Below are 17,569 nucleotides of genomic sequence, written 5' to 3'. Positions count from 1 at the left end.
TCCCGGCGACGAGCACCGGCCCGCGCCTCCGCCGCTTCCGACGCGAGGCCTGCAACAAACCCAGGAAGGAGGCCCGGCCCGGCCCCGCGAGGCCGCCCCGCCTCCGCCTCCCGTTGGGGCTGCGAGCGGACGGGGCTGGAGCGGGCAGGATGGGGTGGGTCCAAGTGCGCGCTGAGCGAGGGAACCGAGGCCACGGGGAGACGCCGGGGGCGGGGAAGGTGCTTTAGTTTAGGGGTGAGAGGGGATGGGGCGCCGGCACAGAGGCCTCCAGCCGGCGACGGGCGAGCTCCGCCACCAGCCCGGGGGCGCCCCCTCTGGGCCGAGGCCACCCCATCGACCCCTCCCGCCGGCGCCGGGCTCCCCGCGACGCCCGCGCCCCACGCGGAAGCTCCCCGGGACTGGCTGCGAGGCGGGGCGCCGGCCAGGCCGCGGCCCGGCGGACTCCGGCCGAAAAGGCTGCCGGGAGCGGCGGGCGGGCGGGCGCGGCGCGCTCCCCGCGGCCGGTCGTGACGTGGGCCGCGCTACGCCGACGTCACGGGTGCGTGTGTAGCGGCGGCCGGGCTGCCCTCCGCGGCGGCGCCTGGCTGGGCGGTGTGGCCGCGGACTGCGCGTTCGGGGGCGCCCGGCGACCACGAGGACGGGGACCCGGAGGCCCGGCGCCCACGGCCGAGGAGCGGACCCTCCCGCCCCTCTCCGCTTCCGGCGGCGCGCGGCCCGCGGCTTCCTGCTTTCCGGCCCCCTTCCCGCGGGCCGAGGGGCGCCGAGCGGCCCGGATCTCCGCGCGCCCGCCGCCCGGCTCAGCCCGGACTCCATGTGAAGGAGAGACGGCCCGGCCCCCCGGCCCGCGCCCGGCTCCTCGCGCGCCTCTCCTGCCCCGGCCCGCGGCCTCCCCGACGGGGGCGCGGTGACAGGCCGCACGGGGCCGAGGGGCGGGTGCAGAGGCCGGCGGAGCCAGTCTTCGGGCCTGCGGCTCCCCACGTCCCGCGGAGCGGCCGGTACGTGCCTGTGTGTGAGTGTGTACGTGTGTGTGAGTGTGTACGTGTGTGTGTGTGTGTACGTGTGTGTGAGCGCGCGCGCGCCCGCGAGAAGCGGGCTGCTGGTCTGTGCTCTGCGGGGTCCCTGGGAGGAACGGGGAGCGGGGTCCCTGGGAGGAGCCGGGACGTCCCTGCAGTGAGCGAAGGTCCTGTCTTTGCGCCCCACTTTGTGGTCACCCCTAGAGCAGGGTTGAGGCCGCCTTCTCTTTGCGGAGCGTTCAGCCGGCGCCCAGCCTCCCCGGCGCTGGGAGCTGGGAGCTGTCGTGCAGCGTCTCCCCAGTCTTCTCTGCCGGGGAGGTGGGTACGTGTTTCCCGTTTTACAGATAAACAGCTTGAGGCTTAGACCCAGGCATTGGACCGAGGTCATGCAGCTGGTAATCTGGGAAGCCTTGATTGGAATACGATGACTTTTCTGCAGAACTGTATTTATGCGTCTTGCAAAAATAAATATATAGCTGGAGAGTTTCTACCTGGGAGTAAATTCTTAATATATAGGTAGATGTAGCTTATTTGCCCCATCATAGACTGTTTGATGTGTTTTGCTGCAGCCCAGACAAGTCATTTTTCTTGGCTTGGGAAAAAAAAATACTATGTCCGGGCCGGTGTGGCTCAAGTTCATTGGAGCGTCATCCCGTGCACGGTGAGGGTCGCGGGCTCGATTTCAGTCCTGGGCATGTGCCTGGGTTGCGGTTCGCTCTCCATGCAGTAGGCAACCAGTCGATGTCTCTCTCACATCGCTATGTCTCCCCTCTCCCCCCCCTCCCACTTCACTCTCTCTGAATAGCAATGGGGGAAAATCCTATATGAGGATTAACAAAAAGAAAAGTTACAATTGTAGTTGTGCAGTTTATTATTGAAGCATGCAGGGAACTTGCAGATGGGTTATTTGCTTGATATTTCCTTATTGCAAAATTTGTTGCTGGGTTATGTGGCAATGGCGACACACTTGTCATTTGTGTAGTCTTATGCAATATTTCTGAGTTGAGTGTCAAAAATTTACAGTATAGATAGAATATTGAAGAAAGTTACATTTTAATGGCGTGATTTTTTTCTTTCATTTGTGTGTGGCCACCAGTCCGTGTTTATAAACTACCAATTCTCATTTTGGCATTGGCCTGTATTATTTCTTTGATTATGGTTAGTGAAAAAGTAAAGAGCCTTTTCTTTTTATAGAAAAAAGTGTTAATAAATTTCTTTCAGTAATTGAAGCTTTCTGCATAGTTGCAAATGCTTAATCTATGAATGCACAATTATAGTTCTGTATAATTTTCTCTAGTGTATTACCAGATTTGAGAAAATTTGTAGTTGAATGGAATATCAAATTATAAAGTTAACAAGTGGATGGCTCACAGATTAACTTGTTGTTTGATTAAAATATAAACATGTTGAGCCTTGTTAAATTTTGTTGAATATGATACCATTAAAGAATGGTTTTCTGGTCATGCGCTCCATGTGTCTTTTGAGAGAACTAGCAGTTAAAGGTTTATCTCAAATAATTGGATTACATTGTAGACTCAATCTTTTAAGCAATGTTTTAGGTGGAGCTTTCATTCCTTGTTAACCTTATTGCTACCAAAGGGATAAACTGTATTTAACAGATGCTAAAAATGAAGTCATGTTTGGCTCTTCACAGTTCCCACAGCTTTGGTTTCAGGATTTTTCCTTCTTTTTTCCCTTTATAAAATTGGCACTCTTTAGCCTCCCCCTTTTATTATGAAACAATTTCAGGCATACAGAAAATTGGTTACAGTGAACATCCATATATGATGACCCTCTAGATTAAGTATTTTTTGACATCTTGCCATATTTGCTGCATCTATAAAGATGTGTATATTATTTTTGACTGAATTATTTGAAACATTTCTTACATATACAAAATACCATTATGTTAATTTTCTTAGTTAATATTATTGACTAGAGGCCCAATGCATGAAATTCATGCAAGGGGCTTGGCCCTCGCAGCCCCTGCTGCCTTGGGACCCTCCCCCCCACTGGTGGTTCCAGAAGGTCGTTCCAGAAGGTCTAATTAGCATATTAGCTCTTTATTGTATAGGATAGTTAATAGTCTCTTATTGCTAATTCCTTAATGTAATCTAATATTCATCCATATTTAAATCTCCCCATTTGTACTAAAAGGTCTATTATGGCTTTTTACACCCAACCCCACCAAACCAGGATTTGTTAAATCTCTGTTCTCTTCTAATCTAGAATGAATCACATTCTTGATTTGTCTGATTTTTTTTCCTCCTTCATGGTATCACTTAGAGCAGTGGTTCTCAAACTTCCTAATGCCGCGACCCTTTAATACAATTCTTCATGTTGTGGTGACCCCCAACCATAAAATTATTTTCGTTGCTACTTCATAACTGTAATTTTGCTACTGTTATGAATCGTAATGTAAATATCTGATATACAGGATGTATTTGCATTGTTACAAATTGAACATAATTAAAACATAGTGATTAATCACAAAAACAATATGTAATTATATATATGTTTTCCGATGGTCTTGGGCGACCCCTGTGAAAGGGTCATTTGATCCCAAAGGGGTCGCGACCCACAGGTTGAGAACCACTGACTTACAGTGTTCCTCTCTTTCCTTCTTTATTAGCTAACTGTAAGCTAGGTTTAAAGGGTTGATTATTTTCAAATAAAGTATTTTTGGACAAGAATAACTACTAAGTGATGCTGTGTACTTCATATTACTTCCCATCAGGAGACATAAACTATCAAGTCCTATTATTTGTAATGCTGAGTTTGATCACTTGGCTATTGGAGTAAGGTATTTTTTCTTTATTGCAATTAGCACGAAATCTGTGGCATAATAAATTAGCACTGTAGTCTCTTCTCCATTAATCTTTCACCTAATAGTTGTAGCATTTCCTGCTGGTCTTTGTACAGCTAGCTTTTGAATTTCAGTGTTAACAATCATTTGTTGGTCTATAGATAGAAACAAAATGACAGGATTTCGTAAAATATCCAGTGCAGCTATATGTAATAAGAACATCCTGATTTTGTGGATTTTAAATTAGGAATTTAAGGTGTTTCCTGTTATACATAAATTTTTACAAAACTGGCTTGAGAAAAATGGGAAAAATTAAATGCAGTTATTTTCCTCAAGGAGTGTGTTTCTTTTAAGTTTTTCTTAGGCATTATTTGTTGCACAGGAATAGCCAAAAATACAATAAAGGAAGAGTGGATTTACTAAAAAGCATTTTGAGAAAATGCTCCATTTTCTGGTGTAATGGAAGGAGCACAAGATTAAGAGTTAGAAGATCTAAATTGTCCTAATTCTACCACTATGTGAAGTTAAAGATTTATAAGTTCTTTTAAACTTCACTCTGTTCTCATTTCATAATGGTTAAATTAGTAAACATGTCAGAATTATCATTATCAGAATTTCTGATAATGAAATGTGTGGATTACATTAAGAGGTGAATCTCATTTTAATTAAGCCAGATAGAAGTAAATCAAATACATGTAATATAAAGTTGAATTTATTTTCCAACTAATTAACTGACATTTGGTAGGTGATGGTTTTAAAGAAGGGTTTATAATAGGGTTTACTTAACTAACATGTTCTCTCATTAATAATGTGATTTTAAAAAAAATTTTATTAAATTTTATTGTTCAGATTATTACAGTTGTTCCTCTTTTTTCCCCCCATAGCTTCCCTCCACTCGGTTCCCACCCCACCTTTTGCCCTTACCCCTCCCCGACTGTCCTCGTCCATAGGTGTATGATTTTTGTCCAGTCTCTTCCCGCATCCCCCTCACCCCTTTCCCCCACAAGAATAGTCCGTCCACTCCGTTTCTATGCCCCTGATTCTATTATATTCACCAGTTTATTCTGTTCATCAGATTGTTTACTCACTTGATTTTTAGATTCACTTGTTGATGTGTATTTGTTGTTCATAATTTGTATCTTTACCTTTTTCTTCTTCTTCCTCTTCTTAAAGGATACCTTTCAGCATTTCATATAATACTGGTTTGGTGGTGATGAACTCCTTTAGCTTTTTCTTATCTGGGAAGCTCTTTATCTGACCTACAATTCTGAATTATAGCTTTGCTGGGTAAAGTAATCTTGGTTGTAGGTTCTTGGCATTCATCACTTTGAATATTTCTTGCCACTCCCTTCTGCCCTGCAAAGTTTCTGTTGAGAAATCAGCTGACAGTTGTATGGGTACTCCCTTGTAGGTAACTGACTGTTTTTCTCTTGCTGCTTTTAAGATTCTCTCTTTGTCTTTTGCTCTTGGCATTTTAATTATGATGTGTCTTGGTGTGGTCCTCTTTGGATTCCTTTTGTTTGGGGTTCTCTGTGCTTCCTGAACTTGTAAGTCTATTTCTTTCACCAGGTAGAGGAAGTTTTCTGTCATTGTTTCTTCAGATAGGTTTTTAATATCTTGCTCTCTCTCTTCTTTTGGCACCCCCATAATTCGGATGTTGGTATGCTTGAAGTTGTCCCAGAAACTCCCTACACTATCTTCATATTTTTGGATTCTTTTTTCTTTTTCTGGTTGGGTTTTTTTTGCTTCTTCATATTTCAAATCTTTGGCTTGATTCTTGCGATCCTCTAGTCTGCTGTTGGAACTCTGTATAATATTCTTTATTTCAGTCAGTGTATGCTTAATTTCTAATTGGTCCTTTTTCATAACCTTGAGGGTCTCACTAGATTTCTTGAGGGTCTCACTAAATTTATCGACGGTTTCTAGAAAATTCTTGAAAAACCTTATAAGTGTGGTTTTGAACTTTATATCTTGTAGTTTGCTTTCCTCCATTTCTGTCATTTGTGACCTGTTTCTTTGTCTCCGCATTTTTTATGCTTCTCTGTGTTGATAGAGTGGCTTTCTGTACTAGGTGTCCTATAGGGCCCAGTGGCTCAGCCTCCCCAATTACCTGAGGTGGACACTCTTGGTGCACCCCTTTGTGGGCTGTGTGCACAGTCTTGTTGTAGTTAAGCCTTGATTGCTGTTGTAAGCACTGGGGGGGAATTGACCTCCAGACCAATTGGCTGTGAGGACCAGTTGTGTCTACAATGGAAGAACTGCTGTGCTGGAAACACCCTTCTGGGGCAAGACTTGCTTCAGTGGGGCTTTGGTGCTCACTGAGTCTGCCCCCTGAATGTGTCCCTTATGGATATGAGGAGTTGTAATCTGGATGGTCCCACTCTGACCACTGGGTACACTGGCTCTTGGATCTCTAAGGAGGTGCTAATTTAGCCCCTGCCTAAGGCTACCCAGCAGGAGCTACGGAGAGATCTGCAGATTCCTCTTCTTTGTTTGGGGTTTGGAAGTGCCCAGATGAGGCCCAGCTGTGAAGCAATGCATGTTGCTGTGGGGCCTTGGACTTTCTTTTGGAAGTTCTGGGTCTCTCTGACCCAGCTGCAGTTTGTTAGGTAATTTTCAGATTGCAAAGGGCCAGGCCTTTCATATGCAAAAGCCTCTGCACACAGCTTGGGGGGAATGGGGTTCAGGGAATCAATAGGGCAGAGCAAACAGCTATGGCTGATCCTCAGCCCTGCCCTAAGAGGCCCCGGGTCTCAGTGTCCCGGTAATCGCTGCAAGCACCTCTGAGAGAAAGCCACCCTAGAGTTCCGACCGATGCCAGACAGTCCAGTTTCTCCCCGTATGAGTCTTGGTCCCCAGAGACTCGCCTGGAACTGGAGTTCAGAGCAGTCGGGAGCTTAAGACTCCCTCCCAATTGAAAAAGACAACCACATCCTCAGTTGCCAGCCCTTTCCATGTTCACCTCCGTACCTCTGCACTTTACTTCTGCACCTCCTCTGAGTCTCAGTGTGCTTTTCTCTTTCCTTCTAGTTGTAGAATTTCCACTGAGCCAGCCTTCCTGTGGTTCTGGATGATGTCCGTTTTGTCTTTTAGTTGTATTTTTGAAGTGGTTGTGTGAGGCACCAATTTCCGGTGTTTACCTATGCCGCCATCTTGGTTTCTCAAATAATGTGATTTAATTAATGAACCAGTTCACATGAATTTTTCATACATCTTTTTAAATCAGGATGAACTGTCTATTTGGAGATAGAAAACCTTCTTTCTTATCCTGAAGTGTTGTGTGAGGTATATCTCTATATACACCCACACAGTTAGAAGAAATGTGTCTGTATAACTTGATCTTTTGTTTTGGATATTCCTGAGATTTGTTGGGAATATTGGTTGACTTCCTTTCTTGTGGTTGTTAAAATTACATGATTCCTTTATAACATCTTGAATTGTTGCCTTGGTTGTTACTTGACTCTTAGGTTGTTTCTTAATTTTTTGGTTATATTTTGCCTTCCCAATTGACAGGAGGATAGAAATAGAATCTTTGGAGTCCCTCCTATAACTAGCACATTGCCTTTCTTAAACATGCTCAAGAGTGTTTTGTTTGAGATTCATAGGGCCATAAATTTAAAAATCACTGTGTGGTTTGTAAACATTAGAAGTTTCTTCTAAAGGTATTTTTTGTCCTGTTTATGCAGGTAATCACTTGGTGTGGACTTTAATAATGACAAATCAAAAAATAGTTTAAGGCGTGATTTTATTAGTGTTCTTTTGACAATTTCCACATTAGGACCCCTGATGGCCATCACGTCAGGCCAAATGCTCCTGGGGCGCTGACTCTGCCTCTCGGATTGTTCTCACCACATTGCACTCTGTATCATCTTTGTGTCCTCCACGAAGAAGTTGGCTCTTCAAGGACAGAGGCAGTGTTTGGTTAATGCTGGTCCCCCAACACCGAGATCAGTGCTTGGAGCCAAATGTTTATTAAATGGAGTATTGCAAACAGAAGAGATCATCCTTTACAGTGTTTCAAGGTTCTTAAAAGGTACCTAATGAACAAAATAAACTGATGAACAAAAGAGACCCAGAGACATAGAAGCATGGAACAGACTGACGAATCTTAGAGGGAAGGTGGCGGGTTGGGGAGATGAACCAGGGGAATGTATATGCATAGCCTATGGACACAGGTGAAAGTGTAGTGAAGGCCTGGGAGGGGTAGGTGTGGGGTGGGGGGGCCAATGGGGAAATAAAGGGGACATCTGTAGTACTTTCAACAATAAAGATAATTTTTTTAAAAAAGTGATGCCTACCAAATCAACTGATGATTTACAAAAGTTTTTTTTTTTTTTAATTTACTGGTTTTCTTTGTTCTCTCTCAGTAGTATTCATTTTATTTAGCAAACGTAGAACAATTTCTACATTCTAGACACTGTTTTAAGTACTACTTTAAAGATATTCGTTTAATCCTTGTCAGCAACCCAGTGAATTATTACGTCATTGTTGCTGTTACTACACCCATATTACAGAAGAGGGAACTGAGACACTGAGGCAGGAAGTCACTTAGCCATGCTCACACTGCTTGTGTGTGATGGAGCTGCGACTTGAAGGCAAGCAGTCCGGCTCCAGAATCTAGGTTCTGAGCAGTTGTACCATGCTGTATCAAGGCAACCAAAAACTGGATTTGCTTTACCAAAGTAATGATATCATGCATGGAGTACCTACTGTGTACTCAAGTGGAAAGAACACTTTCAGAAGGCCTTGAAGATGAAACTAGAGTTGAACTAAATTAGCAAACATATTAAATGATTGTGATTATAATATTTATTGAAAAAACACACCTTAAATAGAGAAAAGAGAGGGAAGAAAATAAAAGTAATAAGCAGTTAAGAGTATGAACTTGGGATTCAAATCTGAATGTGAGTCCCAGCTCTACTGTTTAACCTCTCTAAGCCTCACTTTCCTTATCTGTAAAATAGAGATAATAGTACCAAACTCATAGACTTCTATGAGTTTTAAATGAGATAATATGGCTGTGGCCAGCAGCTCAGTGGTTAGAGCATCAGCCTGCTCACAGGAGGGTTGAGGATTCAATTTCTGGTGAAGGGCACATTCCTGGACTGCAGCTCAGATTTCTCCCCTCCACCCTCACCCCATCCCTGTCAGGCACATGTGGGAGGCAACCAATTGATGTGTCTGTCACACTGATGTTTCTCTCTCTCTCTCTCCCTCCCTCCCTTCCACTCTCTTTAGAACCAATGGGAAAAATATCTTCAACTTCTCAGGTGAGGATTCAAAAAAAAAAAGAAAGAAAATGAGATATGTTTAATATGTGCCTAGTATATAATAAGAGTTCAACAACCATTATTAGTTATTGTAGAACTCTCCTATAGTTTGTCTACACAGATGTAAACCAAAATTAATTTTAGACTGTAATGAAAATAAGAAGCACTTATTTGAACAAAAGGATCTGCAGCCTGGAATACAATTTGAGGTAGCAACCTGAATTGTGTTCCACCAAGACAAAGGGGAGACCACCTCTTGTAGTGAAAGTTCCTGCCAAGGTTCCCAGATAGGTCTATTTTATGTAAATGAGGCACCAAATTGTGCAGGTCTGATTGGACGGGACAAGTCTCAGTCCCTTGGTAGAAAGATGAAACCAGGGTCTCCCTGCAGTGGTTGTTGACTCAGGTGATAATAAACAAATGGAGCATTTTGTGGGTAGCTGAGGATTTCGTCTGAGGTTCTCCCAGTTATAGAGTATGTGAGAAGCCCGTCAGCAAATGGCTCTTACAAAATGTGGGTCCTCTGTTGACCATGGAGAATTCATCTCAGCAGATCAGTTCCTTCTTGGGATCCACATCAGATGAATCTTCCTGGGATCCATATTCCCCCTTTCTGTAGAAATCCGTTGGCAGATAGTATTGATAGCCTATCATGTTTGTTTGTCTGAGGTGTGTGTTGTGCCATTTTGGTACTGGAATGGTTTGCCTACCTGCTGTTGATTTATCTCCATTGGTGATACTCCCAAGATTGGGCTAGCCCAGGGGTGGGCAAACTTTTTGACTCGAGGGCCACAATGGGTTCTTAAACTGGACCGGAGGGCCAGAACAAAAGCATGGATGGAGTGTTTGTGTGAACTAATATAAATTCAAAGTAAACATCATTACATAAAAGGGTACGGTTTTTTTTTTCAATAGTTTTATTCATTTCAAACGGGCCGGATATGGCCCGCGGGCCGTAGTTTGCCCATGGCTGGGCTAGCCAATTGAGCAACTAGGGCCACCTACCTTTAAGAGGTTCATCAGGTACCTGTTAAACCTGGAAGGTTTTTGAGGCAGATTTTGCCATGAGGTATTGAATTAGTGAGGCTTTAGCCAGACCTTTCATCATTGTCCTGTAATCTCTGGAATCCTATATAATAAAAGAGGAACATGCAAATTAACCATCACTCCATCACTCTGCCACTCCACTACATCCACCAGCCAATCAGAGCGACTATGCAAATTAACCCAACAAAGATGGTGGTTAATTTGCATACGCAGGCGCGGGAGCGAAGACTGAAGACAACTGAAGATGGCGGCGGTCACAGAGCTGGAGCGAGCAGGAGGCTTGGGTTGCTCCTGGCGACGGAGGAAGCCAAGCTTCCCGCAGGCCCTGGGCTCCGCTCAAGGAGTGGCTGGGGGCCTGGGTCGCAGGTGGCAACCTAGGCTTCCAGTCTGTCCTGGCCTCCACTGGAGGAGCTGGGGGAGGGAAAAAAAAGGAGGGGCTGTGAGAAGCTGAAGTGGAGGAGCCAAGTCTCGCTGCTGTGGCCGGACCAAAGGCCTGGGTCCCGGGGGCCGGAGGAAAACTGGTGCCGGCAGCCAGGGGAAGGAAGGCCTATTGCGCGGATCTTCATGCGACGACCACTAGTAAATAGTGTAAGAAGGAGTTGAAAAATAGGTACAGGCATTAATTCTGCAAACATTGGGTAAATCAATTGGCAAAAGACAATTATACTTCTGAGTCTAGTTAGCCTGTATCTTTCTTTTGCCCCCTCACCCAAGTATATGTTTATTGATGAGAGAGAGAGAGAGAGAGAGAGAGAGAGAAGAGGTGAGAGAGAAACATCACTCGGTTGCCTCTTGTACGCTACTTACTGGGGATTGAACCTGCAACCTAGGTATGTGCCTTGACCCGGAATCAAACCCACAACCTTTTTGGTACACAGGATGACACTCCAACCAACTGAGTCACCTGGTCGGGGCTAGCCTGTATCTTCTTGATCCAGATATATATTCAAGCAACTTACTTATAGCAGGAAAAGAGTTCAAACCATTCTAAATTAAAGGAGGTAGTGACTTGGTATATCATTTTTATTCTTAGTGCAACCATCAACTTGAGTCTTTATAGGGGGTTTTATTCACCTGGTGATACAGAACAACAGCTTGACAATGAGGTACATTAAACAAATTGGGACAATGGTGAATAGTACACTTTGCAATCCAGACTTTAAAATAAAGTGGGCTCCCCAATTGCTGTGAGGCTCTGGAGGGATTTTTCAAGCAGGAAAATGCTTTCTTGAGGTTTTATAGTAACTGCTGCAGCTGTGGCCCTTCAACATGGGGATGCTCTACCCAGTGAGAATACATGCAAACCATCACCAGTCCATTGTTCTCCTTGAAAAGGGGGCAATTGGATTAAAACCCACTTTCCAAATCACAAATAAGCCATTAGTTTCATCTTCCCCTTTTGTAAAGAGATTCCCTTACTTTAGTTATCCGTTTAATTGTTCCAGAAATTTAAATGGTTAGAAGCAAAATTTAGCTCTTAAAATTAAGGTTTACCTAAGCAATAAAAGACTGGATGATGCTGAGCAAAGGAAATAATTTTAGTAAGTCATAGCACCTCTTTTTAATAGTTTCTTATTTAGAGCATACTAATAGTACAGGAAAACTGTCATTTTAACACAGAGAGAAAGAACCAAACTCTAAGTTTGCATCAGCTTTTGATATTTTAATTCATTTTAATCATATTTTGCTGACCGCACATGTTAGAAAGAAGACGAGCCCCAAACCAGGGGTCCTGGTAGAATGCAAAGGATACTCGGGAGCCAGACAGCAAGGCAAATATCTTTACTTCTGCAGAGGGTGCATAGCCCCCACAGGGTCTGGGCAAGCATGCACGCACACTGAGTAGGGGTCTGCTTGAGGTTTTATTTCTGACTCTTGATTGGCCAGAGTTTAGGTTCTCATTCTTGTGTGATTGGCTAATTTAAAGGAAAAAGGGAGAGGCTGACCTTTGCAGTTTCAAAATGGCAGTTGCCTAAACTCCCTACTCTGGCAGAAAATATTACTTCGTTTATTTTCACAACACATAAACTTTTTTCTCCAGATTTCTTTTCCTGCCTTGGCCAGTAGCTCAGTTGGTTAGAGTGTTGTCTTAATATACCAAGGTTGCAGGTTTGATCTCTAGTAAGGGCACATAAAAAAATTAAACAATGAATGCATAAATAAGCAGAACAACAAATCTCTCTCTCTCTCTCTCTCTCTCTCTCTCTCTCTCTCTCTCTCTCACACACACACACACACACACACACCACACACACTTTCTCTCCCCCGCTTCTGTCCCCCTACCCCCATTTCTTAAAAAAAAAAAGGAATAAAGAAAAGATTTTTTCCCACAAAACTTACAACTTTTCTTGTCTCTTCCTTTTTTTATAATATATATATTTTTTATTTCAGAGAGGAGGGAGAGGGAGAGAGAGAGAGATATATCAATGATGAGAGAGAATCATTGATCGACTGCCTCCTGCATGCCCCCTACTGATGATCGCGTGCGCAACCCAGGCATGTGCCCTTGACCAGAATCGAACCCAGGACTCTTCAGTCCACAGGCCGACACTCTGAGCCAAACCAGCTAGGGTGACTTTGTCTCTTCTTACTTATTTGGAAATAACCAACTTAATTAGGATAAACCATTTTCTTTGAATTCTTTCAAAAATGCATTTCCGTGCCTTATACCTTCTTTTACTGAAAGCACATATTATTTCCTGCCATATTAATTAGAATATTTAAACCTTAGAAACCTTAATTTCTAATGATAACCAAAAAGCAAGCAGTCATCATTCTTAGATTGACAAATTTATGAATACATTTCATAGCCTCTAGAAATATAGGTTCTTTTACAGGCAAATATATTTATACTTTTTTAGAAACATGCTTTTCCAATAAAGTACAAAATGTTTTCTATAACAGAGCCAAATTTATCTTTCAATTTTTCTGTAAGAAGTCAAAGTAGAACTATTAACAAGTAATGTTTTAGTATTTTACCTTTTTGGAAATAATTTATTCAATGAATTTAACTTGACTCCTTTTTAAAAAAGAATTTATCTTCATTGTTGAAAGTATTACAGATGTCCCCCCCCCCCCATTAATTCCCTACATCCCACTTCTGCCCCCTCCCCAGGCTGTCCCCACCCTATTATCTGTCCATGGACTATGCACATATGCATATAAGTTCATTGGTTAATCTCTTTCTGCCCCCTCCTTCCCCTTCCTCTAAAATACTTGTCTGTTGCATGCTTCAATGTCTCTGGATTTTTTGTTGTTGTTGTTCATCAGTATATTTTGTTCATTAGATTCTACAGATAAATGAGATCATGTGGTACTTGTCTTTTCTCTGACTGGCTTGTTTTGCTTAGTATGATACTCTCCAGGTCCCTCCATGCTGTCTCAAATGGTAAAAGATCCTTCTTTTTTTTTTTTTACTGCTGCATGGTACTCTATGGTATAAATGTACCACAGTTTTTTAATCCATTCACCTACTGATGGGCTCTTGGGTTGTTTCCAGATCTTAGCTATTATAAATAATGTTGCAATGGACACAGGGATGCATATATTCTTTCTGATTGGTGTTTCTAGCTTCTTAGGATGTATTCCTAGAGGTGGGATCCCTGGATCAAATGGCAGTTCCATTTTTAATTTTTTTCAGGAAACTTCACACTTTTCCACAGTGGCTGCACTAGTCTGCATTCCTATCAGCGGTGTACTAGGGTCCCCTTTTCTCCACATCCTCACCAGCACTTGTTTGTTGATTTATTGTTAACTAGACGCCCGGTGCATGAAATTCGTGCACAGAGAGGGGGGTTTCCCTCAGCCCAGCACCCTCTCCAACTGGACATCCCTCTCGCAATCCGGGACTGCTGGCTCCTAACTGCTCACCTGTCTGCCTGCCTGCCTGCCTGATCACCCCTAACTGCCTATGCCTGCCTGCCTGCCTGATCACTCCTAACTGCCCTCCCCTGCCAGCCTGGTTGCCCCCAATGGCCCTCTCCTGCCAGCCTGATCTCGCCTCCAACTGCCCTCCTCTGCTGGCCAATTTGGTTCTGATTGGTCAGTTTCTATCAAAGTGTCATAAGCTCCACCTGCTAGGCAGCCATTGGCTCCCCACAGCACCCACATTTGGTTCTGATTGATCAGTTCCTATGCCAGTCAGTGTCAAAAGCTCCACCTCCTTGCCCTAACCGGTTTGGCTCAGTGGATAGAGCATCAACCTGCGGACTGAAGGGTCCCAGGTTTTATTCTGGTCAGGGGGATGTACCTTGATTGTGGGCACATCCCTAGTAGGGGATGTGCAGGAGGCAGCTGATCAATGTTTCTCTCATCAATGTTTCTAACTTTCTATCCCTCTCCCTTCCTTGCTGTAAAAAATCAATAATATGTATATATATATATATATATATATATATATATATATATATATATATTTTAAAAAGCTCCTCCTCCTAGACAGCCATTGGTTCTTCACAGCACCCACATTTGGTTCTGATTGGTTGGTTCCTATGCCAGTCAGCATCTCCAGGCTTATCTCTGGGCCTGATCAGAGAGGCAGGGCTGAAGAAAGCCACTGCATAGGCCGGGAGAGAAGGAAAGGCCCGGCTGCTGGTGAAGCTCCGTAAGAAAGAGGGAGCGAAAGAAACAGGCAAGTACTGATCAATAGCTGCCACTGAGGCTGTGGATCAGACCCTGCCTCTGTCTCTGGGTCTCAGCCCCCTGGGCAGTCAGTGCTGGGTCGCCAGACTGCAGCAGGGCAGTCAGGGCTGGGTCGCCGCAACCCAGTGCTGACTGAAGGATCTCCGGGTTGGTCAGCCTTTGTTCATGATCGGTTGTTACAACCCTGGCCTTTTATATATTAGGATAGCCATCTGGCAGATGTGAGGTGGTACCTCATTGTCGTTTTAATTTGCAACTCTATGATGATAAGTGATGTTGAGCACTTTTTCATATCTGTCTTGACCATTTGTATGTCCTCTTTGGAGAAGTGGCTATTTAGGTCTTATGCCCATTTTTTAATTGGGTTGTTTGTCTTTCTTTTGTTGAGTTGTATGTGTACTTCGTATATTTTGGAAATCAACCCCTTATCAGATATATCATTGCCAAATATGTTCTCCTCTCTTTTCATTTTCTTGACGGTTTCTTTTGCTGTGCAGAAGCTTTTTATTTTGATATAGTCCTATTTCTTTATTTTTTCCTTTGTTTCTCTTGCTCTTGTATCGGTGACAATTCTGCTCTGTGAGATGTCCAATATTTTGCTGCCTACGTTTTCTTCTAGGATATTATGGTTTCATGACTTACATTTAAGTCTTTTATCCATTTTTAGTTTATTCTTGTGTGTGGCCTAAGTTGGTGGTCTAGTTTCTTTTTTTGCATGTACCTATCCAATTAACATGTTAAGTGCCAAGCCTTTTTGTCTCAGTCACCGGTAACTGACATGGCGCTTAACGTGTTAAACCAACGCATTTATTGAAGAGACTGTCTTTACTCCATTGTATGCTCTTGCCTCCTTTTTCAAATATTAATTGAGCATAATGGCTTGGGTCGATTTCTGGGCTCTCTGTTCTGTTCTTGATCTATATGCCTGTTCTTGTGCGAGTTACCAGGCTGTTTTGAGCACAGTGGCTTTGTAGTATAACTTAATATTTGGTATTGTGGTCCCTCCAACTTTGTTCTTCTTTCTCAAGGTTGCTATTTGGGGACTTTTTATTTTTTTATCCATATAAATTTTTGGAGTATTTGTTCTAGGTCTGTGAAATATGCCATTGGTTTTTTGATAGGGATTGCATTGAATCTATAGATTGCTTTGGGTAGTATGAACATTTTAATTATATTAATACTACCAATCCATGAATACAATATACTCTTCCACTTGTTTATGTCTTCTGTCTCTTTTTTCAATGTCCTGTAGTTTTCAGAGTCCAGGTCTTTTACCTCCTTGGTTAAGTTTATTCCTAAGTATCTTTTTTTAAATATATATTTTATTAATTTTTTACAGAGAGGAAGGGAGAGGGAGGGATAGAGAGCTAGAAACATCGATGAGAGAGAAACATCGATCAGCTGCCTCCTGCACACTCCCCGCTGGGGATGTGCCCGCAACCAAGGTACATGCCCTTGACCGGAATCGAACCTGGGACCCTTGAATCCGCAGGCTGACGCTCTATCCACTGAGCCAAACCGGTTAGGGCTATTCCTAAGTATCTTAATTTGTTTGTTACAATGGTAAATGGAATTGTTTGTTTAGTTTCTCTTTCAGAGAGTTCACTATTGGTATAGGAAAATGCCATGGATTTCTGGGTGTTAATTTTGTATACTGCTACATTGCCAAATTATTAAACCTAGTAGTTTTTTGGTGGAGTCTTTAGGGTTTTCTATGTACAATATCATGTCATCTGTGAATAACAACAGTTTTACTTTCCCCTTTCCAATTTGGATGCCTTTTATTTCTTCTTCTTGTCTGATCGCTGTGGCTAGTACTTCCACTAATATATTGAATAAAAGTGATGAAAGCAGACAACCCTGTCTTGTTCCTGTTTTCAGGGGAAAGGGTATTAGTTTTTGCCCAGTGAGTATGATGTTGACTGTAGGTTGTCATACATGGCCTTCATTATGTTGAGGTCTGATCCCTCTATTCCCATTTTGCTGAGAGATTTTATCAAAAAAGGGTGTTGGATTTTGTCAAATACTTTTTCTGCATCAATTGATATGATCTTATGATTTTTGTCTTTCAATTTGTTTATGTAATGTATCATGTTTATTGATTTGCAAATAATGTACCAACTTTGCATCCCCAGAATAAATCCCACTTGGTCATAGGGATTTGATCTTTTTAATATATTGCTGGATCCGATTGGCTAATATTTTGTTGAGATTTTATCATCTGTTTCATCAGAGATATTGGCCTGTAATTCTTTTTTCTTTGTAGTGTCTTTATCTGGTTTTAGAATTAGGGTAATGCTGGCCTTATGAAAAGAGCTTGGACATGTTCCTTCCTCTTGGGTCTTTTGGAATAGTCTGAGGAGTGTAGGTGTTAGTTCTTTGAATGTTTGATAAAACTCCCATGTGAAGCCATCCAGACCAGGGCTTTTGTTTTCTGGGAGTTTAGTTTTGTTTTGTTTCGTTTTCTGCTTCAGTTTCATCAATTGTTATCGGCCTGTTGAGGTTTTTTTTTTTTTTTTTTTCTGCTTCTTCCTGATTCAGTTTTGGAAGATTGTATTTTTCTAGCTATTTCTCTGTTTTGTCCAGCTTGTCAGCTTAGAGTTGCTCATGGTGTGTGTTTTTTTACAGTCCTTTGTATTTCTGTGCTGTTAGTTGTTATTTCACCTCTATCATTTCTGATTTTGCTTATTTGGATCCTGTTTCTTTATTTCTTGATGAGTCTAGCTAGAGGTTCATCAATCTTGTTTATCTTTTCAGAGAACCAGCTCTTGGTTTCATTGATCTTTTGTATT

At 42.9% G+C, this 17,569-nt stretch overlaps 1 protein-coding gene across 2 annotated transcripts in view; it reads left to right on the top strand.

Moving 5' to 3' along the window:
* The first annotated feature begins 528 nt into the window (after positions 1–528).
* MAP3K2 (mitogen-activated protein kinase kinase kinase 2) overlaps positions 529–17,569 on the top strand; it is a 99,055-nt gene continuing 82,014 nt past the window's right edge. For both annotated transcript variants that reach the window (XM_081096415.1, XM_081096414.1), the window contains exon 1: positions 529–995. The gene's annotated coding sequence lies outside the window, so the exon portion shown is untranslated. The remainder of the gene's footprint in view (positions 996–17,569) is intronic.

Source organism: Myotis nattereri (genome assembly GCF_964212035.1).
Source record: "Myotis nattereri genome assembly, chromosome: 7".
Lineage (NCBI taxonomy): Eukaryota > Metazoa > Chordata > Mammalia > Chiroptera > Vespertilionidae > Myotis > Myotis nattereri.
The sequence above is the reverse complement of the archived record's forward strand: the minus strand, read 5'-3'. Positions and strand labels throughout refer to the sequence as shown.